General features: G+C 48.3%; 1 protein-coding gene across 1 annotated transcript in view; it reads right to left on the bottom strand.

Annotated features, from left to right (window-relative positions):
• DNAH8 (dynein axonemal heavy chain 8) overlaps positions 1 to 27,802 on the bottom strand; it is a 9,979,189-nt gene that overhangs the window by 356,237 nt on the left and 9,595,150 nt on the right. The gene's annotated exons all lie outside the window — the stretch shown is intronic.

Genomic DNA, 27,802 nt, shown 5'->3' with positions numbered 1-27,802 from the left:
ACCAAGGGGTACTTGCACCTTGCACCAGGCCCAGTTATCCCTTATTAGTGTATAGGGTGTCTAGCAGCTTAGGCTGATAGATAATGGTAGCTTAGCAGAGCAGCTTAGGCTGAACTAGGAGACGTGTGAAGCTACTACAGTACCACTTAGTGTCATATGCACAATATCATAAGAAAACACAATACACAGTTATACTAAAAATAAAGGTACTTTATTTTTATGACAATATGCCAAAGTATCTTAGAGTGTACCCTCAGTGAGAGGATAGGAAATATACACAAGATATATGTACACAGTAGCAAAAATATGCAGTATAGTCTTAGAAAACAGTGCAAACAATGTATAGTTACAGTAGGATGCAATGGGGAAACATAGGGATAGGGGCAACACAAACCATATACTCCAAAAGTGGAATGCGAACCACGAATGGACCCCAAACCTATGTGACCTTGTAGAGGGTCGCTGGGACTATTATAAAATAGTGAGAGTTAGAAAAATAACCCTCCCCAAGACCCTGAAAAGTGAGTGCAAAGTGCACTAAAGTTCCCCTAAGGACAAAGAAGTTGTGTTAGAGGAATAATGCAGGAAAGACACAAACCAACAATGCAACAATGCTGGATTTCCAATCTGGGGTACCTGTGGAACAAGGGGACGAAGTCCAAAAGTCACAAGCAAGTTGGAGATGGGCAGATTCCCAGGAAATGCCAGCTGCGGGTGCAAAGAAGCTTCTACTGGACAGAAGAAGCTGCGGTTTCTGCAGGAACGCAAAGGGCTAGAGACTTCCCCTTTGGAGGACGGATCCCTCTCGCTTTGTAGAGTCGTGCAGAAGTGTTTTCCCGCCGAAAGAACGCCAACATGCCTTGCTAGCTGCAAATCGTGCGGTTAGCGTTTTTGGACGCTGCTGTGGGCCAGGAGGGACCAGGAGGTCGCAAATTGGACCAGGAGAGAAAGGGGACTTCGAGCAAGACAAGGAGCCCTCTCAGCAGCAGGTAGCACCCGGAGAAGTGCCAGAAACAGGCACTACGAGGATGCATGAAACAGTGCTCACCCGAAGTTGCACAAAGGAGTCCCACATCGCCGGAGACCAACTTAGAAAGTCGTGCAATGCAGGTTAGAGTGCCGTGGACCCAGGCTTGGCTGTTGTAGGAAAGTACCATCTTGCCTGGCATGTTACCCCCATTTTTCACTGTATATATGTTGTTTTAGTTGTATGTGTCACTGGGACCCTGGTAACCCAGGGCCCCAGTGCTCATAAGTGTGCCTGAATGTGTTACCTGTGTAGTGACTAACTGTCTCACTGAGGCTCTGCTAATCAGAACCTCAGTGGTTATGCTCTCTCATTTCTTTCCAAATTGTCACTGACAGGCTAGTGACCATTTTTAGCAATTTACATTGGCTTACTGGAACACCCTTATAATTCCCTAGTATATGGTACTGAGGTACCCAGGGTATTGGGGTTCCAGGAGATCCCTATGGGCTGCAGCATTTCTTTTGCCACCCATAGGGAACTCTGACAAATCTTACACAGGCCTGCCACTGCAGCCTGAGTGAAATAACGTCCACGTTATTTCACAGCCATTTTACACTGCACTTAAAGTAACTTATAAGTCACCTATATGTCTAACCTTTACCTGGTAAAGGTTAGGTGCAAAGTTACTTAGTGTGAGGGCACCCTGGCACTAGCCAAGGTGCCCCCACATTGTTCAGAGCCAATTCACTGAACTTTGTGAGTGCGGGGACACCATTACACGCGTGCACTACATATAGGTCACTACCTATATGTAGCTTCACCATGGTAACTCCGAATATGGCCATGTAACATGTCTATGATCATGGAATTGCCCCCTCTATGCCATCTTGGCATTGTTGGTACAATTCCATGATCCCAGTGGTCTGTAGCACAGACCCTGGTACTGCCAGACTGCCCTTCCTGGGGTTTCTCTGCAGCTGCTGCTGCTGCCAACCCCTCAGACAGGCAGCTGCCCTCCTGGGGTCCAGCCAGGCCTGGCCCAGGATGGCAGAACAAAGAACTTCCTCTGAGAGACGGTGTGACACCCTCTCCCTTTGGAAAATGGTGTGAAGGCAGGGGAGGAGTAGCCTCCCCCAGCCTCAGGAAATGCTTTGTTGGGCACAGATGTGCCCAATTCTGCATAAGCCAGTCTACACCGGTTCAGGGACCCCTTAGCCCCTGCTCTGGCGCGAAACTGGACAAAGGAAAGGGGAGTGACCACTCCCCTGACCTGCACCTCCCCTGGGAGGTGTCCAGAGCTCCTCCAGTGTGCTCCAGACCTCTGCCATCTTGGAAACAGAGGTGCTGCTGGCACACTGGACTGCTCTGAGTGGCCAGTGCCACCAGGTGACGTCAGAGACTCCTTGTGATAGGCTCCTTCAGGTGTTAGTAGCCTTTCCTCTCTCCTAGGTAGCCAAACCCTCTTTTCTGGCTATTTAGGGTCTCTGTCTCTGGGGAAACTTTAGATAACGAATGCAAGAGCTCATCCGAGTTCCTCTGCATCTCTCTCTTCACCTTCTGATAAGGAAACGACTGCTGACCGCGCTGGAAGCCTGCAAACCTGCAACATAGTAGCAAAGACGACTACTGCAACTCTGTAACGCTGATCCTGCCGCCTTCTCGACTGTTTTCCTGCTTGTGCATGCTGTGGGGGTAGTCTGCCTCCTCTCTGCACCAGAAGCTCCTAAGAAATCTCCCGTGGGTCGACGGAATCTTCCCCCTGCAACCGCAGGCACCAAAAAGCTGCATCTCCGGTCCCTTGGGTCTCCTCTCAGCACGACGAGCGAAGTCCCTCGAATCCAGCGACACAGTCCAAGTGACCCCCACAGTCCAGTGACTCTTCAGCCCAAGTTTGGTGGAGGTAAGTCCTTGCCTCACCTCGCTGGGCTGCATTGCTGGGAACCGCGACTTTGCAAGCTACTCCGGCCCCTGTGTACTTCCGGCGGAAATCCTTCGTGCACAGCCAAGCCTGGGTCCACGGCACTCTAACCTGCATTGCACGACTTTCTAAGTTGGTCTCCGGCGACGTGGGACTCCTTTGTGCAACTTCGGCGAGCACCGTTTCACGCATCCTCGTAGTGCCTCTTTCTGGCACTTCTCCGGGTGCTACCTGCTTCAGTGAGGGCTCTTTGTCTTGCTCGACGTCCCTTCTCTCTGCAGGTCCAATTTGCGACCTCCTGGTCCCTCCTGGGCCCCAGCAGCGTCCAAAAACGCCAAACGCACGATTTGCGTGTAGCAAGGCTTGTTGGCGTCCATCCGGCGGAAAAACACTTCTGCACGACTCTCCAAGGCGTGGGGGATCCATCCTCCAAAGGGGAAGTCTCTAGCCCTTGTCGTTCCTGCAGTATTCACAGTTCTTCAGCCTAGTAAGAGCTTCTTTGCACCAACCGCTGGCATTTCTTGGGCATCTGCCCATCTCCGAGCTGCTTGTGACTTTTGGACTTGGTCCCCTTGTTCCACAGGTACCCTCAGTCAGGAATCCATCGTTGTTGCATTGCTGATTTGTGTTTTCCTTGCATTTTCCCTCTAACACGACTATTTTGTCCTTAGGGGAACTTTAGTGCACTTTGCACTCACTTTTCAGGGTCTTGGGGAGGGTTATTTTTCTAACTCTCACTATTTTCTAATAGTCCCAGCGACCCTCTACAAGGTCACATAGGTTTGGGGTCCATTCGTGGTTCACATTCCACTTTTGGAGTATATGGTTTGTGTTGCCCCTATCCCTATGTTTCCCCATTGCATCCTATTGTAACTATACATTGTTTGCACTGTTTTCTAAGACTATACTGCATATTTTTGCTATTGTGTATATATATCTTGTGTATATTTCCTATCCTCTCACTGAGGGTACACTCTAAGATACTTTGGCATATTGTCATAAAAATAAAGTACCTTTATTTTTAGTATAACTGTGTATTGTGTTTTCTTATGATATTGTGCATGTGACACTAAGTGGTACTGTAGTAGCTTCACACGTCTCCTAGTTCAGCCTAAGCTGCTCTGCTAAGCTACCATTATCTATCAGCCTAAGCTGCTAGACACCCTATACACTAATAAGGGATAACTGGGCCTGGTGCAAGGTGCAAGTACCCCTTGGTACTCACTACAAGCCAGTCCAGCCTCCTACAGCTGTGCACAAAGGATTTCCGCCGGAAGTGCACAGGGGCCGGAGTAGCTGCAAAAGTCGCGGTTCCCAGCAATGCAGTCTAGCGAGGTGAGGCAAGGACTTACCTCCACCAAACTTAGACTGAAGAGACACTGGACTGTGGGGGTCACTTGGATAGAGTTGCTGGACTCGAGGGACCTCGCTCGTCGTGCTGAGAGGAGACCCAAGGGACCGGTAATGCAGCTTTTTGGTGCCTGCGGTTGCAGGGGGAAGATTCCGTCGACCCACAGGAGATTTCTTCGGAGCTTCTAGTGCAGAGAGGAGGCAGACTACCCCCACAGCATGCACCACCAGGAAAACAGTCGAGAAGGCGGCAGGATCAGCGTTACAGAGTTGCAGTAGTCGTCTTTGCTACTATGTTGCAGGTTTTCAGGCTTCCAGCGCGGTCAGCAGTCGATTCCTTGGCAGAAGGTGAAGAGATAGATGCAGAGGAACTCGGATGAGCTCTTGCATTCGTTATCTAAAGTTTCCCCAGAGACAGAGACCCTAAATAACCAGAAAAGAGGGTTTGGCTACTTAGGAGAGAGGATAGGCTACTAACACCTGAAGGAGCCTATCAGAAGGAGTCTCTGACATCACCTGGTGGCACTGGCCACTCAGAGCAGTCCAGTGTGCCAGCAGCACCTCTGTTTCCAAGATGGCAGAGGTCTGGAGCACACTGGAGGAGCTCTGGACACCTCCCAGGGGAGTTGCAGGTCAGGGGAGTGGTCACTCCCCTTTCCTTTGTCCAGTTTTGCGCCAGAGCAGGGCTAAGGGGTCCCCTGAACCGGTGTAGACTGGCTTATGCAGAATTGGGCACATCTGTGCCCAAGAAAGCATTTCCAGAGGCTGGGGGAGGCTACTCCTCCCCTGCCTTCACACCATTTTCCAAAGGGAGAGGGTGTAACACCCTCTCTCAGAGGAAGTCCTTTGTTCTGCCATCCTGGGCCAGGCCTGGCTGGACCCCAGGAGGGCAGATTCCTGTCTGAGGGGTTGGCAGCAGCAGCAGCTGCAGTGAAACCCCAGGAAGGGCAGTTTGGCAGTACCAGGGTCTGTGCTACAGACCACTGGGATCATGGGATTGTGCCAACTATGCCAGGATGACATAGAGGGGGCAATTCCATGATCATAGACATGTTACATGGCCATATTCGGAGTTACCATTGTGAAGCTACATATAGGTAGTGACCTATATGTAGTGCACACGTGTAATGGTGTCCCCGCACTCACAAAGTCCGGGGAATTGACCCTGAACAATGTGGGGGCACCTTGGCTAGTGCCAGGGTGCCCTCACACTAAGTAACTTTGCACCTAACCTTTACCAGGTAAAGGTTAGACATATAGGTGACTTATAAGTTACTTAAGTGCAGTGTAAAATGGCTGTAAAATAACGTGGACGGTATTTCACTCAGGCTGCAGTGGCAGGCCTGTGTAAGAATTGTCAGAGCTCCCTATGGGTGGCAAAAGAAATGCTGCAGCCCATAGGGATCTCCTGGAACCCCAATACCCTGGGTACCTCAGTACCATATACTAGGGAATTATAAGGGTGTTCCAGTAAGCCAATGTAAATGGGTAAAATTGGTCACTAGCCTGTTAGTGACAATTTGAAAGAAATGAGAGAGCATAACCACTGAGGTTCTGATTAGCAGAGCCTCAGTGAGACAGTTAGTCACTACACAGGTAACACATTCAGGCACACTTATGAGCACTGGGGCCCTGGTGAACAGGGTCCCAGTGACACATACAACTAAAACAACATATATACAGTGAAAAATGGGGGTAACATGCCAGGCAAGATGGTACTTTCCTACACAACCCCCCCCCCAAACGAAGGACAATAAGACTAGCCATGACCTGATGAGTCTTCATTGTCTAAGTGGAAATATCTGGAGAGTCCATCTGCATTGGAGTGGCTACTCCCAGGTCTATGTTCCACTGTATAGTCCATTCCCTGTAGGGATATGGACCACCTCAACAATTTAGGATTTTCACCTTTCATTTGTTTTAGCCAAAGTAGAGGTTTGTGGTCTGTCTGAACAATGAAGTGAGTGCCAAACAGGTATGGCCTCAACTTCTTCAGTGCCCAGACCACAGCAAAGGCCTCCCTCTCAATGGCAGACCAACGCTTTTCTCTAGGGGTCAACCTCCTACTAATAAAAGCAACAGGTTGATCCTGGCCCTCAGAATTAAGTTGTGATAGGACTGCCCCTACTCCTAATTCAGATGCATCAGTTTGGACATAGAATTTTTTAGAGTAACAAGGGCTTTTCAGGACAGGTGCAGAGCACATGGCCTGCTTCAGCTCCTCAAAAGCTTTCTGACAGTTTGCTGTCCATAATACCTTTTTAGGCATTTTCTTGGATGTGAGGTCATTAAGAGGGGCTGCAATGGAGCCATAGTTCTTAATGAACCTCCTGTAATACCCAGTGAGGCCTAGGAAGGCTCTCACCTGAGTCTGAGTAGTAGGGGGAACCCAATCAATAATTGTTTGGATTTTCCCCTGAAGTGGTACAATCTGTTCCCCACCAACAAGGTGTCCCAGATAAACCACCTTACCCTGCCCTATCTGGCACTTTGAAGCCTTGATAGTGAGGCCTGCCTTTTGCAGGGCCTCCAAAACTTTCTATAGGTGGACCAGGTGATCATCCCAGCTGGAGCTAAAGACAGCTATATCTTCCAAATATGCTGCACTGAAAGCCTCCAGCCCTTGCAGGACTGTGTTCACCAACCTTTGAAAAGTGGCAGGTGCATTTTTCAAACCAAAAGGCATTACAGTAAACTGGTAATGGCCTCCAATGGTTGAAAATACAGTTTTAGGTTTAGCATCTTCTGACAATTTGATCTGCCAATACCCTGCAGTCAAATCAAAAGTGCTTAGATACTTGGCAGATGACAGTGTATCTATGAGCTCATCTGCCCTGGGTATAGGGTGAGCATCAGTTTTGGTTACCAGGTTGAGACCTCTATAGTCTACACAAAACCAGATTTCCTTCTTTCCATCTTTGGAATGGGGTTTTGGTACAAGTACCACAGGAGAAGCCCATGGACTTTCAGAGTGCTCAACCACTCCTAGTTCTAACATTTTCTGGACCTCTTGCTTTATGCAGTCCCTGACATGGTCAGGCTGCCTATAGATCTTACTTTTGACAGGTAAACTGTCTCCAGTATCTATAGTGTGCTCACACCAAGAAGTGGTACCTGGCACAGTAGAGAAGAGTTCAGAAAACTGACCAGGAGATTTATGCAATGGTCTTTCTGCTCAGCAGTAAGACAATCAGCCAAAACTACACCTTCCACAAGAGCATCTTGTTCTGTGGAAGAGAAGAGATCAGGTAGAGGATCACTGTCTTCTTCCTGTCCCTCATCAGTTGCCATGAGCAGGGTGAGATCAGCCCTGTCATAGTAGGGTTTCAGGCGGTTTACATGGAGTACCCTAAGGGGACTCCTTGCAGTGCCTAAGTCAACTAAATAGGTGACTTCACCCTTTTTCTCAACAATTGTGTGGGGCCCACTCCATTTATCTTGGAGTGCTCTTGGGGCCACAGGCTCCAAGACCCACACTTTCTGCTCTGGTTGGTACTGAACCAAAACAGCCTTCTGATCATGCCATTGCTTCTGGAGCTCTTGGCTGGCCTGAAGGTTTTTGCTGGCCTTTTTCATGTACTCAGCCATCCTTGATCTGAGGCCAAGTACATAATCCACAATATCCTGCTTAGGAGCTTTTAAAGGTTGTTCCCAACCCTCCTTTACAAGTGTGAGTGGACCCCTAACAGGGTGTCCAAAAAGAAGTTCAATGGGGCTGAAGCCCACTCCTTTCTGGGGTACCTCCCTGTAGGCAAAAAGGAGGCATGGTAAAAGGATATCCCATCTCCTGCGGAGTTTTTCAGGGAGACCCATAATCATGCCTTTGAGAGTTTTGTTAAATCTCTCCACCAGTCCATTTGTTTGTGGATGATAGGGTGTTGTGAACTTATAAGTTACACCACACTCCTTCCACATGGCCTTTAAGTATGCAGACATGAAATTGCTTCCCCTGTCTGATACTACTTCCTTTGGGAAGCCCACCCTGGAAAATATTCCCAGGAGGGCCTTTGCCACTGCAGGAGCTGTAGTGGTCCTTAAAGGAATAGCTTCAGGATATCTTGTGGCATGGTCCACTACCACCAAGATGAATCTATTGCCTGAAGCAGTAGGAGGGTCAAGGGGGACAACTATGTCAACCCCTACCCTTTCAAAGGGAACCCCAACCACAGGCAGTGGAATAAGGGGTGCCTTTGGGGTGCCACCTGTCTTGCCACTGGCTTGACAGGTTTCACAGGACTTACAAAATTCTTTTGTGTCCTCAGACATCCTAGGCCAATGAAACAAGGGGACAAGCCTGTCCCAAGTTTTCATTTGTCCTAGATGCCCAGCTAGGGGAATGTCGTGGGCTAGAGTTAGGAGGAACTTTCTGTTCTCCTGAGGAATCACTAATCTCCTGGCAGCTCCAGGTTTAGGATCCCTATGCTCAGTGTACAAGAGGTTGTCCTCCCAGGTAACTCTGTATGAGTCACTGACTTCCCCATTAGCCTGTTTGACAGCTTGCTGTCTTAGACCCTCTAATGTAGGACAGGTTTGCTGTGCCACACTCAGCTCTTCTCAGGCAGGCCCCCCTTCACCCAAAAGCTCAGCAGTGTCTGCTTCCAGCTCCTCTGGTGTAGGTTCTGCACAGGGAGGGAATTCTTCTTCCTCAGAAGTTGAATCCACTGTAGAGGGAGGGATAGTAGGAAGTGGTTTGCTTCTACTAGCCCTAGCTTTAGGGAGCACTTGGTCCATTGTTCCAGGATCCAAGCTTCCCTGTCCTTTTTGCTTTTTGGCCTGAGCCCTTGTCAAAGCAAAAATATGCCCTGGGATACCCAGCATTGCTGCATGGGCCTCCAACTCCACATCTGACCAAGCTGATGTCTCCAAATCATTTCCTAGTAGACAGTCTACAGGTAAATCTGTGGCTTCCACAACTTTCTTTGGACCAGTAACCCGCCCCCAGTTGAGATTAACAACAGCCATGGGGTGGCTAAGTGTGTTGTTGTGAGCATCGGTTACTTGGTACTGGTGACCAAGTAGGTGTTGTTCAGGGTGGACCAGTTTCTCTATGACCATAGTCACACTGGCACCAGTGTCCCTGTAGGCCTGAACCTCAACACCATTTATTAGGGGTAGCTGCTTGTACTTATCCATATTAAGGGGACAAGCAACTAAGGTGGCTAAATCAATAGCCCCCTCAGAGACTAACACAGCCTCTGTGGCCTCCCTAATAAGGCCAACCCCAACTAAGTTACCAATAGTGAGCCCAGCTACTCCCTTGGATTGGCTATTAGTAGGTTTCCTCCCACCACCACTGCTATTAGTAGGGACACTAGGTGTAGCAGTAGGGGTTGTAGTGGTAGGAGGCTTGGTGCTTTTCTTTGGACAACTGGGATCTGTTGTCCAATGGCCTTTTATTTTACATAAATAGCACCATGGTTTCTTTTCCTTGTTTTGATTAGAAGAGGATTTGGGCCTACCACCCCCACCAGAGTGTTTTTGTGGGCCTGATGAAGACTAATTTTTAGATTTGTCCCCACCCTTGTCAGAAGACTTACCATCCTTCTTCTTGTTGCCATCTTTGTCACCCCCTGTATGAACTTTTCTGTTCACCCTTGTTCTGACCCATTTGTCTGCCTTCTTTCCCAATTATTGGGGAGAGGTCAGATCAGAGTCCACCAAGTACTGGTGCAACAAATCAGACACACAATTATTAAGAATATGCTCTCTCAGGATCAAGTTATACAGGCTGTCATAATCAGTAACTTTACTGCCATGTAACCACCCCTCCAAGGCCTTCACTGAATGGTCAATGAAATCAACCCAGTCTTGTGAAGACTCCTTTTTGGTCTCTCTGAACTTTATCCTGTACTGTTCAGTGGTTAAGCCATAACCATCCAGGAGTGCATTCTTAAGAACTTTGTAATCATTAGCTTCATTTTCTTTCACAGTAAGGAGCCTATCCCTACCTTTACCACTAAATGATAGCCATAGGATAGCAGCCCACTGCCTTTGAGGGACATCCTGTACAACACAGGCCCTCTCAAGTGCAGCAAACCACTTGTTAATGTCATCCCCCTCCTTGTAAGGGGGAACTATCTTGTGCAGATTCCTGGAATCATGCTCTTTTGCAGGATGACTATGGGGAATACTGCTGCTGCCACCATGGGTTTCTAAACCCAACTTCTGTCTTTCCTTCTCTAGTTCAAAAGACTGTCTATCCAAATCCAGCTGTTGCTTTTTAAGCTTCAGTCTGGTTTGTTCCACCCTCAACTTATTGAGTTCCCTCTCTAACATTCTGTCATCAGGGTTGGTGGGAGGGACATTCCTAGATACAGAGGTATGATGGGATTGAACAGAAGGAAACCTGTCCCTTACAGAAGTCACCCTAACAGCTTGGCTAACAGAAACATCACTACCAGTATGGTGAGAATAAATGCTTTTGCTATGATGTGAGACAACACTATTTGTATGGTGTGGCTCATCATCATTACCAACTATGCTAGACTGTCTAGTAATGGGCAGGCTAGGAAGTTTCTTTCCAGAATCTTTTCCTGGGGGAGTCCCTGGATCAGATTGAGAACCATTAGCTACTTTTCCAACAGATGGGGCACTTTTAGCCTTATCCTGTTCTCTAAGCATGTTAATTAACAGTTCTAAGGAAGGATTCTTCCCTACACTCAAACCTCTCTTTATGCAGAGACTCCTTGCTCCTTTCCAGCTAAGGTGATCATATGCAAGTTTGGACAGATCAACATTTTGGCCTGTGCCAGACATTTTTAGAGAGAGATAAAAGTGATAGAAAAAGAGAAAAAAGTTTTCAGAACTTTTTAGAAAGACAGAAAAAAACTTTTTAAACTTTTAAGAACTTTTTGAAAGTTTAGAAGTACTTTTCAGCACTTAGAAAAGAGTGAAAAGAGGAAATGCAAAACTTTTTGGCTATGTGTATATACACTGAACTTGTTTTGTATATTTTTCTCTTATGAAAAGTACAATGGCAAGAGTGGTAAGTAGTCTCAAAGCACTTATCCCACCACTGCACAACCAATGTAGGAGGCTGGACTGGCTTGTAGTGAGTACCAAGGGGTACTTGCACCTTGCACCAGGCCCAGTTATCCCTTATTAGTGTATAGGGTGTCTAGCAGCTTAGGCTGATAGATAATGGTAGCTTAGCAGAGCAGCTTAGGCTGAACTAGGAGACGTGTGAAGCTACTACAGTACCACTTAGTGTCATATGCACAATATCATAAGAAAACACAATACACAGTTATACTAAAAATAAAGGTACTTTATTTTTATGACAATATGCCAAAGTATCTTAGAGTGTACCCTCAGTGAGAGGATAGAAAATATACACAAGATATATATACACAATAGCAAAAATATGCAGTATAGTCTTAGAAAACAGTGCAAACAATGTATAGTTACAATAGGATGCAATGGGGAAACACAGGGATAGGGGCAACACAAACCATATACTCCAAAAGTGGAATGCGAACCACGAATGGACCCCAAACCTATGTGACCTTGTAGAGGGTCGCTGGGACTATTAGAAAATAGTGAGAGTTAGAAAAATAACCCTCCCCAAGACCCTGAAAAGTGAGTGCAAAGTGCACTAAAGTTCCCCTAAGGACAAAGAAGTTGTGTTAGAGGAATAATGCAGGAAAGACACAAACCAACAATGCAACAACTGTGGATTTCCAATCTAGGGTACCTGTGGAACAAGGGGACCAAGTCCAAAAGTCACAAGCAAGTCGGAGATGGGCAGATGCCCAGGAAATGGCAGCTGCGGGTGCAAAGAAGCTTCTACTGGACAGAAGAAGCTGCGGTTTCTGCAAGAACGAAAAGGGCTAGAGACTTCCCCTTTGGTGGACGGATCCCTCTCGCCGTGGAGAGTCGTGCAGAAGTGTTTTCCTGCCGAAAGAACGCCAACAAGCCTTGCTAGCTGCAAATCGTTTGGTTAGCGTTTTTGGACGCTGCTGTGGCCCTGGAGGGACCAGGAGGTCGCAAATTGGACAAGGAGAGAGAGGGGACGTCGAGCAAGGCAAGGAGCCCTCTCAGCAGCAGGTAGCACCCAGAGAAGTGCCAGAAACAGGCACTACAAGGATGCGTGAAATGGTGCTCACCCGAAGTCGCACAAAGGAGTCCCACGTCGCCGGAGACCAACTTAGAAAGTCGTGCAATGCAGGTTAGAGTGCCGTGGACCCAGGCTTGGCTGTGCACAAAGGATTTCCGCCGGAAGTGCACAGGGGCCGGAGTAGCTGCAAAAGTTGCGGTTCCCAGCAATGCAGCCCAGCGAGGTGAGGCAAGGACTTACCTCCACCAAACTTGGACTGAAGAGTCACTGGACTGTGGGGGTCACTTGGACAGAGTCGCTGGATTCGAGGGACCTCGCTCGTCGTGCTGAGAGGAGACCCAAGGGACCGGTAATGCAGCTTTTTGGTGCCTGCGGTTGCAGGGGGAAGATTCCGTCGACCCACAGGAGATTTCTTCGGAGCTTCTGGTGCAGAGAGGAGGCAGACTACCCCCACAGCATGCACAAGCAGGAAAACAGTCGAGAAGGCGGCAGGATCAGTGTTACAGAGTTGCAGTAGTCGTCTTTGCTACTATGTTGCAGGTTTGCAGGCTTCCAGCGCGGTCAGCAGTCGATTCCTTGGCAGAAGGTGAAGAGAGAGATGCAGAGGAACTCGGATGAGCTCTTGCATTCGTTATCTAAAGTTTCCCCAGAGACAGAGACCCTAAATAGCCAGAAAAGAGGGTTTGGCTACCTAGGAGAGAGGATAGGCTACTAACACCTGAAGGAGCCTATCAGCAGGAGTCTCTGACGTCACCTGGTGGCACTGGCCACTCAGAGCAGTCCAGTGTGCCAGCAGCACTTCTGTTTCCAAGATGGCAGAGGTCTGGAGCACACTGGAGGAGCTCTGGACACCTCCCAGGGGAGGTGCAGGTCAGGGGAGTGGTCACTCCCCTTTCCTTTGTCCAGTTTCGCGCCAGAGCAGGGCTAAGGGGTCCCCTGAACCGGTGTAGACTGGCTTATGCAGAATTGGGCACATCTGTGCCCAACAAAGCATTTCCAGAGGCTGGGGGAGGCTACTCCTCCCCTGCCTTCACACCATTTTCCAAAGGGAGAGGGTGTCACACCCTCTCTCAGAGGAAGTTCTTTGTTCTGCCATCCTGGGCCAGGCCTGGCTGGACCCCAGGAGGGCAGATGCCTGTCTGAGGGGTTGGCAGCAGCAGCAGCTGCAGTGAAACCCCAGGAAGGGCAGTTTGGCAGTACCAGGGTCTGTGCTACAGGCCACTGGGATCATGGGATTGTGCCAACTATGCCAGGATGGCATAGAGGGGGCAATTCCATGATCATAGACATGTTACATGGCCATATTCGGAGTTACCATTGTGAAGCTACATATAGGTAGTGACCTATATGTAGTGCACGCGTGTAATGGTGTCCCCGCACTCACAAAGTTCAGGGAATTGGCTCTGAACAATGTGGGGGCACCTTGGCTAGTGCCAGGGTGCCCTCACACTAAGTAACTTTGCACCTAACCTTTACCAGGTAAAGGTTAGACATTTAGGTGACTTATAAGTTACTTAAGTGCAGTGTAAAATGGCTGTGAAATAACGTGGACGTTATTTCACCCAGGCTGCAGTGGCAGGCCTGTGTAAAAATTGTCAGAGCTCCCTATGGGTGGCAAAAGAAATGCTGCAGCCCATAGGGATCTCCTGGAACCCCAATACCCTGGGTACCTCAGTACCATATACTAGGGAATTATAAGGGTGTTCCAGTAAGCCAATGGAAATTGGTAAAAATGGTCACTAGCCTGTTAGTGACAATTTGGAAAGAAATGAGAGAGCATAACCACTGAGGTTCTGATTAGCAGAGCCTCAGTGAGACAGTTAGTCACTACACAGGTAACACTTATATATAGGCCACAAACTTATGAGCACTGGGGTCCTGACTAGCAGGGTCCCAGTGACACATAACAAACATACTGAAAACATAGGGTTTTCACTATGAGCACTGGACCCTGGCTAGCAGGATCCCAGTGAGACAGTGAAAACACCCTGACATACACTCACAAACAGGCCAAAAGTGGGGGTAACAAGGCTAGAAAGAGGCTACTTTCTCACACAACCCCCCCAAAACGAAGGACAATAAGGCTAACCTTTGCCAGTTGAGACTTTATTGTCTAAGTGGTGATAAGTAGAGAGTAGCTCTGCAATAGACTGGTTACTCCCTTTATCATCCACTATATGGTTACTTCCCTGTGGGGATGTAAACCACCCTGTTTGAAGTGTTTTAGTTAAGCAACAATGTGAAGATGTATTTTCAGAGTTTCTATCAGTAAGTTTTAGTTTAGAGCAGTGGGAATTGTCCACTGAACCTATTTGTAGTGATGGAAATGCCAGACAGGGATGCTGTCTCAATAAAGCCATAGCTGGGCAAAAACTTTGTCCAAATGGCTGGAAGAGAGAACAGGGATGCTGTTTCTCTTGAGTTGGAGCAGGGCAGGGATGCTGTCCTATGAGCTCCACACTAGGGCAGGGATGCTGTCCTAAGTGTTGTGAGGCAGTGCAGGGTTTCTGTACTAAAGTTTCTCTGGGAGGGTTGGAGGGATGCTCCATGTTAACTAAAATGGTGCTCTTTTTCTCACCAATGTTAGTTATCCCACAGAGAGGTACTTCCACCTCAGGGAGTACAGTTTTGCCAACTGATGATTCCCTTGGAGCAGGTGCCACCCCAGGAGAGGTTTCTCCCACCACAGGAATGGTATCCTGAATGGTAGGGTGGGTAGGGGATACTGTGATACCCTTTTTACCTGTTGATGGAGAGGGATCCTGAGTTTTCAGGCCTTCTCTCCTTTGCTTTTTCATTTCAGTAGAAATGAGAGGGAACAATTCCTCAGGGATGCCCAGCATGGCTGCATGGGCATAAAACTCTACATCAGCCCAACCTGAGGCCTCTAGGTCATTACCTAAGAGACAGTCTACAGGTAAGCTAGGTGATACCACCACCTGCTTAGGGCCAGTAACTCCACCCCAACTAAACTGAATTATAGCTAAGGGAAGAAACTTAGTGGAGTTATGGACATCAATAATCTTATACTGTTGTCCAATGATGTGTTGATCAGGGTGCACTAGGTTTTCAGTCACCAAAGTGATACTGGCACCTGTGTCCCTGTAGGCCAAGGCCTCAACACCATTTATTGAAACTGTCTGCCTGTACTTATCCATTGTAAGGGGACAAGCAGCCAGTGTGGCAAGGCCAATGCCATTAGGTGTGACAGAAACTGTCTTGGGACTGACTACCCCAGTTTCTACTATGGACCCATAAGTGAACCCAACTACACCCTTGACTTGACTGTTGCCAGCAGTCCCACCACTAGTACCACTACTGCTAGGGGCACTAGATCTTGATGTATTAGTGGTGGTAGGCTCAGGGGGTTTACCTGGACAGGACTTATCCCCTGGCCTATGACCTCTGTTTTTACACACAAAGCACCAAGGCTTTTTACATTGTGTAGGTTGAGAAGAAGAGGAAGAATTTGTTTTATCCCCACCCCCTGAAGAGTGTTTAAGATTTGAAGTGGGATGTTTGGTTTTACCCTTGTCCCCATGCTTATCTTGAGATTTTTCACCATCTTTCTTCTTATTGTTCTCCTTGTCACCACCTGTATGAACCTTTCTGTTCACCCTTGTTCTGGCCCATTTGTCTGCCTTCTTTCCCAATTCCTGGGGAGAGGTCAGATCAGAGTCCACCAAGTACTGGTGCAACAAATCAGACACACAATTATTAAGAATATGCTCTCTCAGGATTAAGTTATACAGGCTGTCATAATCAGTAACTTTACTGCCATGTAACCACCCCTCCAAGGCCTTCACTGAATGGTCAATGAAATCAACCCAGTCTTGTGAAGACTCCTTTTTGGTCTCTCTGAACTTTATCCTGTATTGTTCAGTGGTTAAGCGATAACCATCCAGGAGTGCATTCTTAAGAACTTGGAAATTATTGGCATCATTTTCTTTCACAGTAAGGAGCCTATCCCTACCTTTTCCACTAAATGATAGCCATAGGATAGCAGCCCACTGCCTTTGAGGGACATCCTGTACAACACAGGCCCTCTCAAGTGCAGCAAACCACTTGTTAATGTCATCCCCCTCCTTATAAGAGGGAACTATCTTGTGAAGATTCCTGGAATCATGCTCTTTTGCAGGATGACTATGGGGAATACTGCTGCTGCCACCATGGGTATCTAAACCCAACTTCTGTCTTTCCTTTTCTAGTTCAAAAGACTGTCTATCCAAATCCAGCTGTTGCTTTTTAAGCTTCAGTCTGGTTTGTTCCACCCTCAACTTATTGAGTTCCCTCTCTAACATTCTGTCATCAGGGTTGGTGGGAGGGACATTCCTAGATACAGAGGTATGATGGGAATGAACAGAAGGAGACCTGTCCCTTACAGAAGCCACCCTAACAGCTTGGCTAACAGAAACATCACTACCAGTATGGTGAGAATAAATGCTTTTGCTATGATGTGAGACAACACTATTTGTATGTTGTGGCTCATCATCATTATCAACTATGCTAGACTGTCTAGTAATGGGCAGGCTAGGAAGTTTCTTTCCTGAATCTTTTCCTGGGGGAGTCCCTGAATCAGATTGGGAACTATTAGGTACTTTTTCAACAGATGGGGCACTTATATCCTTATCTTGTTCTCTAAGCATGTTAATTAACAGTTCCAAGGAAGGATTCTTCCCTACACTCAAACCTCTCTCTACACAGAGACTCCTTGCTCCTTTCCAGCTAAGGTGGTAATATGCAAGTTTGGACAGATCAACATTTTGGCCTGTGCCAGACATTTTTAGAGAGAGTTAAAGTGATAGAAAAAGAAAAAAAAGTTTGTCAGAGCTTTTAGAAAGACAGAAAAAAAAACTTTTAAAACTTTTTAGAAAGTTAGAAGTACTTTTCAGCACTTTAGAAAAGAGTGAAAAGAGGAAATGCAAAACTTTTTGGCTATGTGTATATACACTGAACTTGTTTTGTATATTTTTCTCTTATGAAAAGTACAATGACAAGAGTGGTAAGTAGTCTCAAAGCACTTATCCCACCACTGCACAACCAATGTAGGAGGCTGGACTGGCTTGTAGTGAGTACCAAGGGGTACTTGCACCTTGCACCAGGCCCAGTTATCCCTTATTAGTGTATAGGGTGTCTAGCAGCTTAGGCTGATAGATAATGGTAGCTTAGCAGAGCAGCTTCGGCTGAACTAGGAGACGTGTGAAGCTACTACAGTACCACTTAGTGTCATATGCACAATATCATAAGAAAACACAATACACAGTTATACTAAAAATAAAGGTACTTTATTTTTATGACAATATGCCAAAGTATCTTAGAATGTACCCTCAGTAAGAGGATAGGAAATATACACAAGATATATATACACAATAGCAAAAATATGCAGTATAGTCTTAGAAAACAGTGCAAACAATGTATAGTTACAATAGGATGCAATGGGGAAACATAGGGATTGGGGCAACACAAACCATATACTCCAAAAGTGGAATGCGAACCACGAATATACCCCAAACCTATGTGACCTTGTAGAGGGTCGCTGGGACTATTAGAAAATAGTGAGAGTTAGAAAAATAACCCTCCCCAAGACCCTGAAAAGTGAGTGCAAAGTGCACTAAAGTTCCCCTAAGGACAAAGAAGTCGTGTTAGAGGAATAATGCAGGAAAGACACAAACCAACAATGCAACAACGCTGGATTTCCAATCTGGGGTACCTGTGGAACAAGGGGACCAAGTCCAAAAGTCACAAGCAAGTCGGAGATGGGCAGATGCCCAGGAAATGCCAGCTGCGGGTGCAAAGAAGCTTCTACTGGACAGAAGAAGCTGCGGTTTCTGCAGTAACGCAAAGGGCTAGAGACTTCCCCTTTGGAGGACGGATCCCTCTTGCCTTGTAGAGTCGTGCAGAAGTGTTTTTCCGCCGAAAGAACGCCAACAAGCCTTGCTAGCTGCAAATCGTGCGGTTAGCGTTTTTGGACGCTGCTGTGGCCCAGGAGGGACCAGGAGGTCGCAAATTGGACCAGGAGAGAGAGGGGACGTCGAGCAAGACAAAGAGCCCTCTCAGCAGCAGGTAGCACCCAGAGAAGTGCCAGAAACAGGCACTACGAGGATGCGTGAAATGGTGCTCACCCGAAGTTACACAAAGGAGTCCCACGTCGCCGGAGACCAACTTAGAAAGTCTTGCAATGCAGGTTGGAGTGCCGTGGACCCAGGCTTGGCTGTGCACAAAGGATTTCCGCCGGAAGTGCACAGGGGCCGGAGTAGCTGCAAAAGTCGCGGTTCCCAGCAATGCAGTCTAGCGAGGTGAGGCAAGGACTTACCTCCACCAAACTTGGACTGAAGAGTCACTGGACTGTGGGAGTCACTTGGACAGAGTTGTTGGATTCAAGGGACCTCGCTCGTCGTGCTGAGAGGAGACCCAAGGGACCGGTAATGCAGCTTTTTGGTGCCTGCGGTTGCAGGGGGAAGATTCCGTCGACCCACGGGAGATTTCTTCGGAGCTTCTAGTGCAGAGAGGAGGCAGACTACCCCCACAGCATGCACCACCAGGAAAACAGTCGAGAAGGCGGCAGGATCAGCGTGACAGAGTTGCAGTAGTCGTCTTTGCTACTATGTTGCAGTTTTGCAGGCTTCCAGCGCGGTCAGCAGTCGATTCCTTGGTAGAAGGTGAAGAGAGAGATGCAGAGGAACTCGGCTGAGCTCTTGCATTCGTTATCTAAAGTTTCCCCAGAGACAGAGACCCTAAATAGCCAGAAAAGAGGGTTTGGCTACCTAGGAGAGAGGATAGGCTACTAACACCTGAAGGAGCCTATCAGAAGGAGTCTCTGACGTCACCTGGTGGCACTGGCCACTCAGAGCAGTCCAGTGTGCCAGCAGCACCTCTGTTTCCAAGATGGCAGAGGTCTGGAGCACACTGGAGGAGCTCTGGACACCTCCCAGGGGAGGTGCAGGTCAGGGGAGTGGTCACTCCCCTTTCCTTTGTCCAGTTTCGCGCCAGAGCAGGGCTAAGGGGTCCCCTGAACCGGTGTAGACTGGCTTATGCAGAATTGGGCACATCTGTGCCCAAGAAAGCATTTCCAGAGGCTGGGGGAGGCTACTCCTCCCCTGCCTTCACACCATTTTCCAAAGGGAGAGGGTGTAAACCCTCTCTCAGAGGAAGTCCTTTGTTCTGCCATCCTGGGCCAGGCCTGGCTGGACCCCAGGAGGGCAGATGCCTGTCTGAGGGGTTGGCAGCAGCAGCAGCTGCAGTGAAACCCCAGGAAGGGCAGTTTGGCAGAACCAGGGTCTGTGCTACAGACCACTGGGATCATGGGATTGTGCCAACTATGCCAGGATGGTATAGAGGGGGCAATTCCATGATCATAGACATGTTACATGGCCATATTCGGAGTTACCATTGTGAAGCTACATATAGGTAGTGACCTATATGTAGTGCACGCGTGTAATTGTGTCCCCGCACTCACAAAGTCCGGGGAATTGGCCCTGACACCCTCACACTAAGTAACTTTGCACCTAACCTTTACCAGGTAAAGGTTAGACATATAGGTGACTTATAAGTTACTTAAGTGCAGTGTAAAATGGCTGTGAAATAACGTGGACGTTATTTCACTCAGGCTGCAGTGGCAGGCCTGTGTAAGAATTGTCAGAGCTCCCTATGGGTGGCAAAAGAAATGCTGCAGCCCATAGGGATCTCCTGGAACCCCAATACCCTGGGTACCTCAGTACCATATACTAGGGAATTATAAGGGTGTTCCAGTAAGCCAATGTAAATTGGTAAAAATAGTCACTAGCCTGTTAGTGACAATTTGGAAAGAAATGAGAGAGCATAACCACTGAGGTTCTGATTAGCAGAGCCTCAGTGAGACAGTTAGTCACTACACAGGTAACACTTATATATAGGCCACAAACTTATGAGCACTGGGGTCCTGACTAGCAGGGTCCCAGTGACACATAACAAACATACTGAAAACATAGGGTTTTCACTATGAGCACTGGACCCTGGCTAGCAGGATCCCAGTGAGACAGTGAAAACACCCTGACATACACTCACAAACAGGCCAAAAGTGGGGGTAACAAGGCTAGAAAGAGGCTACTTTCTCACAATGTTCTTTCATAAATACATTATACAGCCCATCATAATCACTTACACCACTGCCAGTTATCCAACATTCTAGTCTTTTGACTGAGAAGTCAACAAAATAAACCCAGGTCTGGCTCGGGGATGTGTGAGCCCCGTGAACCTAATCCTGTACTCCTTAGTTGAGAATCCAAAGCCCTCAATCAGGGTAGCCTTCATGAGGTCATAAGATTCTGCATCTTTACCAGAGAGTGTGAAGAGTCTATCCCTACACCTTCCAGTGAACATTTCCCAAAGGAGAGCTCCCCAGTGAGATCTGCTTACTTTTCTGGTTGCACAAGCCCTCTCAAAAGCTATGAACTGCTTGGTGATGTCATCACCTTCTTCATATTTAGTTACAATCCCTTTGGGGATTTTTAGGATGTCAGTATTCTCTCTGACCCTATTTATGTTGCTGCCACCATATATGGGACTTAAACCCATTTCTTTTCTTTCCCTTTCTATGGCTAGGTGCTGCTTCTCCAAAGCCAATCTCTAGGCCATCCTGGCTAACAGGATGTCCTCTTCATTGAGGCTGTCCTCAATGCTCACAAAGGTAGAGGACTCCCCTGTGGAAGAACCAGGCTCTCTGATTATGATTTTTGGGGACAAGGTTCTGGGAACCCTGTCCTCCCTGTTTAGGACAGGAGGGGGGAGTTCTTCCTCCTGTTCACCAATTTCTCCATCTAAAGGAGTATCCTCCAACTCAGAGGGGTGGTCTGCCAAGAACTCTGCCAAGAGCTCCTGGAGCTTTGCCTTGGAAGGGTTGGACCCATTCTTTATCTTTTTTATCTTACAGAGAGACTTTAACTCTGACATTCCTAAATGCAGGTAAGTGTGAGGTTGAGTTCCATCACTCTCTCTTCTGTTTGACTCATTATCACTCTAAAAGTTGGGATTACTTTTTAGGGATCTAAAAACTACTTCTAGAACTTAAATCCTAACTTTAAAAAAACTTTTACACTTCAAAAGAAATGCTAACCGGAACTTACACAAGGACCTAGCAGGACTTTTAAACTTTAGAAAAATAGTCAAATAGCAAAAATCTATTTCTAATGACAATTTTGGGAATTTTGTTGTGTGATCAGGTATTGGCTGAGTAGTCCAGCAAATGCAAAGTCTTAGACCCCACCGCTGATCTACCAATGTAGGAAGTTGGCTCTGTATATACTATCTCAAAGTGAGAAATATTGTGCACAGAGTCCAAGGGTTCCACTTAGAGGTTGATAGTGGCAAAATTAGATAATACCAATGCTCTATTTTGTGGTAGTGTGGTCGAGCAGTAGGCTTATCAGAGGGTAGTGTTAAGCATTTGTTGTACACACAGGCAATAAATGAGAACACACACTCAAAGACTAAACTCCAAGCCAATAGGTTTTTATATAGAAAAATATTATTTTCTTCATTTATTTTAGAACCACACGATTCAGAATTTAGGTAAGTACATGAATTGTAAGGTACTGAACACAGGTAAGTATGGAACTTTGAATTAAAACAGTAGTATACACAGTTTTGGCAAAAATGGCAATAAGCTATTTTAAAAGTGGACACTGCAAAAATCAACAGTTCCTGGTGGAGGTAAGTAATAGTTTCTCAGGTAAGTAAAGCACTTACACAGTCAGTCTCCTGGACATAGGCAGCCCACCCTTGGGGGTTCAAGGCAACCCCAAAGCCACAGCACCAGCAACACAGGGCCGGTCAGGTGCAGAGGTCAAAGGAGGGCCCAAAACACATAGGTGCCTATGGAGAACAGGGGTGCTCCGGTTCCAGTCTGCTAGCAGGTGAGTACCTGCATCCACGGAGAGCAGACCAGGGGGGTTTTGTAGAGCACTGGGGGGACAAACACAAACACACAAAACACACCCTCAGTGGCACAGGGGGGCCGGGTGCAGTGTGTAAAGTAGGCGTCGGGTTTTGTATTGAAAACAATGGAGGGACGCGGGGGTCACACTGGCGATGCAGGCAGGGCACAGGGAGGCTCCTCGGGCCAGTCACCAACAGGGCTAGGATGAGGGCCACTCCTGCACTGGTAGGTGGTTCTTCTCGGTCCTGGGGGCTGCGGTGCAGTGCTTGGTCCAGGCGTCGGGTTCCTTTGTTACCAGGTAGTGGCGTTCAGGGGGAGCCTCTGGATCCTCTCTGCAGGCGTCGCTGTGGGGGTGCAGGAAGGTCAACTCAGGGTGTCTATGTCATTGGAGTCACCTGGGAGTCCTCTCTACAGTGTTGGTTTCTCCAAACTCGAGCCGGGGGCGTTGGGTGCAGAGTGTGAAGACTCACACTTCTGGCACGAAGGTGGAGTCTCTTTAAAGTTGGTTCCTAGTTGCTGTTTTGTAGTTGTTTCTGGACAGAGCCGCTGTCCTCGGGAGCTTCTTGGTCGTTTAGGTGCAGGTCAGTCCTGAGTCCTCAGAGGTTGCTGGTCCCGCTGGATGCATCGCTGTGCAGGTTCATCTGGAGACAGGTGTAGGAGGCTGGCCTGGCTTATAGTGGGTACCTTGTGGTACTTACACCTTGTGCCAGGTCCAGTTATCCCTTATTAGTAGATTAGTAGTGTTCTAGCAGCTTTGGCTGATAGAGGTAGCTATAGCAGAGCAGCTTAGGCTGAACTAGGAGACATGAAATTACCACTTATATCACATAGCACTATATCATAAGAAACACAATATCAATCAATCAGTCTATTTCTAAAGCGCACTACATACCCGTGAGGGTTTCAAGGTGCTGGGGGGGGGAGGGGGTGCTGCTACTGCTCGAAGAGCCAGGTCTTCAGGTGTCTTCTGAAGGAGAGCAGGTCCTGGATCTGTCTTAGGTCAGACTGGAAGGTGTTCTAGGTCGTGGCGGCGAGGTAAGAGAAAGATCTTCCGCCGGAGGATCTGAGCCGGATGCGGGGGATGGAGGCGAGGGCGAGGTTGGCGGAGCGGAGTTGCCGGTGGGGGTGTAGAAGCTGAGTCTGCTGTTCAGGTAGGTTGGTCCGGTGTTGTGAAGTGCTTTGTGTGCGTGGGTGAGGAGCTTGAAGGTGATCCTCTTGTTGACGGGGAGCCAGTGAAGGTCTCTTAGGTGGGGGTGATGTGGCTGTGGCGAGGGATGTTAAGGATGAGTCGGGCGGAGGCGTTTTGGATGCGTTGGAGGCGTTGCAGGTGTTTGGACGGGATGCCAGCATAGGGTACGTTGCCGCAGTCGAGTCTGCTGCTGACGAGGGCCTGAGTTACTGTTTTTCTTGTTTCGGTTGGGATCCATTTGTAGATTCTGCGAAGCATGCGGAGGGTGTTGTAGCAGAGTTACTAAAAATAAAGGTACTTTATTTTAGTGACAATATGCCAAAAGTATCTCAGAGTATATACTCCCTTAGGAGGTAAGTAATATACACAAAATATACACACAAACCAAAAGCAGGTAAGTAAACAGAAAAGTAGTGCAAACACTGTGGAACACAATAGAATGCAATAGGAGACAATAGGCCAAGGGGGCAACACAATCCATATACTCCAAAAGTGGAATGCAAACCACAAATGGACCCCAGACCTAGTGTAGTGTGTAGAGGGTCTCTGGGAGTGTAAGAAAACACTAAAGGTGTCCAAGATACCCCACCCCAAGACCCTGAAAAGTAGGAGTAAAGTTACCCTACTACCCCAGAAAGACAGTAAAGACGAGATAGGGGATTCTGGAAAGACAACAACTGACTGCAAAGCACTGAAGACGGATTCCTGGACCAGAGGACCTGCGAAGGAAGGGGACCAAGCCAAGAGTCACGCAAGTGTCCGGGGGGGAGGAGCCCACTAAACCCCTGATGAAGGTGCAAAAGGGCTGCCTCCAGGATGGAAGAAACCAAAGACTCTGCAACAACGGAAGGTGCCAGGAAATTCTCCTTTGGTCAGAAGATGTCCCACAGCATGCTGGAGGATGCAGAGTTCTTTCCGCGCAGAAAGACCGCAAACAAGCCTTGCTAGCTGCAAGAGTAGCGGTTGAGGATTTTGGGTGCTGCCAGGGCCCAGGAAGGACCAGGAGGTCGCCCCTTGGAGGAGGAGACAGAGGGGGAGCTCAGCAGTACAGAGAGCCCATTCAGAAGCACCCAAAATCCTCAACCGCAACTCTTGCAGCTAGCAAGGCTTGTTGCGGTCTTTCTACGTGGAAACAAATCTGCATCCTCCAGCACGCTGTGAGACATCTTCTGACCAAAGGAGAAGTTCCTGGCACCTTCCGTTGTTGCAGAATCTTCAGCTTCTTCCAGCACTTTTGCACCTTCATCCGGGGTTTAGTGGGCACCTGCCCCACCTGGACACTTGCGTGACTCTTGGACTTTGTCCCCTCCATTGCAGGTCCTCAGGTCCAGGAATCCGTCTTCAGTGCCTTGCAGTCAGTTGTTGCCTTTGCAGAATCGCCTATCTCGACTTTACTGTCTTTCTGGGGTAGTAGGGTAAGTTTACTCCTACTTTTCATGGTCTTGGGGTGGGTATCTTGGACACCCTTTGTGTTTTCTTACACTCCCAGCGACCCTCTACACACAACACTAGACCTGGGGTCCATTCGTGGTTCGCATTCCACTTTTGGAGTATATGGTTTGTGTTGCCCCTAGGCCTATTGTCTCCTATTGCATTCTATTGTGTCTACAGTGTTTGTACTACTTTTCTAACTGTTTACTTATCTGATTTTGTTTTGTGTGTATAATTTGTGTATATTATCTCCCAAGGGACTATGGTGGTCATTCCAACCCTGGCGGTCCATGACCGCCGGGTTGGAGGACCGCGGGAGCACCGCCGACAGGCCCGCGGTGCTCCAATGGGCATTCCGACCGCGGCGGTAAAGCCGCGGTCGGACCGGCAACACTGGCGGGCTCCCGCCAGTGTACCGCCGCCCATTGGAATCCTCCAAGGCGGCGCAGCTAGCTGCGCCGCCGAGGGGATTCCGACCCCCCCTACCGCCATCCAGTTCCCGGCGGTTCTCCCGCCGGGAACCGGATGGCGGTAGGGGGGGTCGCGGGGCCCCTGGGGGCCCCTGCAGTGCCCATGCCACTGGCATGGGCACTGCAGGGGCCCCCGTAAGAGGGCCCCTAAATGTATTTCACTGTCTGCTGCGCAGACAGTGAAATACGCGACGGGTGCAACTGCACCCGTCGCACAGCTTCCACTCCGCCGGCTCGATTCCGAGCCGGCTTCATCGTGGAAGCCTCTTTCCCGCTGGGCTGGCGGGCGGCCTGAAGGCGGCCGCCCGCCAGCCCAGCGGGAAAGTCAGAATTACCGCCGCGGTCTTTCGACCGCGGAACGGTAACCTGACGGCGGGACTTTGGCGGGCGGCCTCCGCCGCCCGCCAAGGTCCGAATGAGGGCCTATATCCTCTGAGATACTTGTGGCATATTTTCACTAAAATAAAGTACCTTTATTCTTAGTAACTCTGAGTATTGTGTTTCTTATGGTATTGTGCATATGATATAAGTGGTATAGTAGGAGCTTTGCATGTCTCCTAGTTCAGCCTAAGCTGCTCCGCTATAGCTACCTCTATCAGCCTAAGCTGCTAGAACACTTCTATTGTACTAATATGGGATAACTAGACCTGGCACAAGGTGTAAGTACCACTAGGTACTCACTATAAGCCAGGCCAGCCTCCTACATTGGTGGTGCCGCAGTGGGATAAGTACTTGTAACTGCTTTAGCACTTTGTCATTGGTGCTTTTCATAAGAAAAACATATACCAAATACTTCAGAATATACACAGTAACCTAAACAGTTAAACTTTCCTTCTCTAAAACTTTCTAAAAAGTTTCTGAAAAGTTTCTGAAAACTTTCAAAAGTTTTCAAAAGTTTGAAAAAGTTTTTTCTCTGTTCTTTTAAAAAGTTCCAAAAAGTTTTTTCTCTCTCTGTCCTAAACCTTTTCTGTCATGTCTGCAGTAGAATCCTACAAAAGATCTTCTCCTTAGCCTTCTCCTAGAAAGTGACCACAACCAGTCTGGCCCTTCCCAGGATCAGGAGGTAGAGGAGGGGGGTACCCAGCCGGATTCAGAGGAGTCCCCTGAGGATGCTGGGGAGGGTTCTTCCAAGGACCTGCCAGCTAACAGGCCACCTAGTGACACTGGTAGTGTGAGGGGGTGTAGGAAAGTACCATCTTGCCTCGCATGTTACCCCCATTTTCACTGTATGTATGTTTGTTTTTGCCCTTGTGTCAATTGGATCCTGCTAGGCAGGACCCCAGTTCTCATAATGTATACCCTGTATGTGTTCCCTGTGTGGTGCCTAACTGTATCACTGAGGCTCTGCTAACCAGAACCTCAGTGTTTATGCTCTCTCTGCTTTCCAAAATTGTCACTGCAGGCTAGTGACTATTTTGACCAATTCTCATTGAAACACTGGTACACCCATATAATTTCCTTGCATATGGTACTTAGGTACCCAGGGTATTGGGGTTCCAGCAGATCCCTATGGGCTGCAGCATTTCTTTTGCCATCCATATGGAGCTCAGGCAATTCTTACACAGGCCTGCCACTGCAGCCTGTGTGAAATAACGTCCACGTTATTTCACAGCCATTTTTCAATGCACATAAGTAACTTATGAGTCACCTATATGTCTAACCCACACTTGGTGAAGGTTAGGTGTCAAGTAACTAAGTGTGTGGGCATCCTGGCACTAGCCAGGGCACCCCCACATCGTTCAGGGCAAATTCCCCGAACTTTGTGAGTGCGGGGACACCATTACACGTGTGCACTATACATATGTCACTACCTATGTATAGCGTCACAATGGTAACTCCGAACATGGCCATGTAACATGTCTAAGATCATGGACTTGTCACCCCAATACCATTCTGGTATTGTGGGGACAATTCCAGGATCCCCCGGGTCTCTAGAACAGAACCCGGGTGCTGTCAAACTGGCTTTCTGGGGTTTCCTCTGCAACTGCTGCTGCTGCCAACCCCTCAGACGGGATTCTGCCCTCCTGGAGTCTGGGAAGCTCTGGACCAGGAAGGCAGAACAAAGGATTTCCTCTGAGAGAGGCTGTAACACCCTCTCCCTTTGGAAATAGGTGTGAAGGCTGGGGAGGAGTAGCCTCCACCAGCCTCTGGAAATGCTTTGATGGGCACAGATGGCTCCCATCACTGCATAAGCCAGTCTACAGCAGTTTAGGGATCACCCAGCCATGCTCTGGCACGAAAATGGACAAAGGAAATGGGAGTGACCACTCCCCTGATCTACACCTCCCAGGGGAGGTGCCCAGAGCTCCTCCAGTGTGTCCCAGACCTCTGCCATCTTGGAAACACAGGTGTCTGTGGCACACTGGACTGCTCTGAGTGGCCAGTGCCAGAAGGTGACGTCAGAGGCTCCTTCTGATAGGCTCTTACCTCTCTTAGTAGCCAATCCTCCTTCCTAGTTAGCCAAACCTCCTTTTCTGGCTATTTAGGGTCTCTGCTTTGGGGAAT

Source organism: Pleurodeles waltl, chromosome 5 (genome assembly GCF_031143425.1).
Source record: "Pleurodeles waltl isolate 20211129_DDA chromosome 5, aPleWal1.hap1.20221129, whole genome shotgun sequence".
In the NCBI taxonomy this organism is placed as follows: Eukaryota; Metazoa; Chordata; class Amphibia; order Caudata; family Salamandridae; genus Pleurodeles; species Pleurodeles waltl.
Note: the sequence above shows the minus strand (reverse complement) of the source record. Positions and strands in the feature narration are given on the sequence as shown.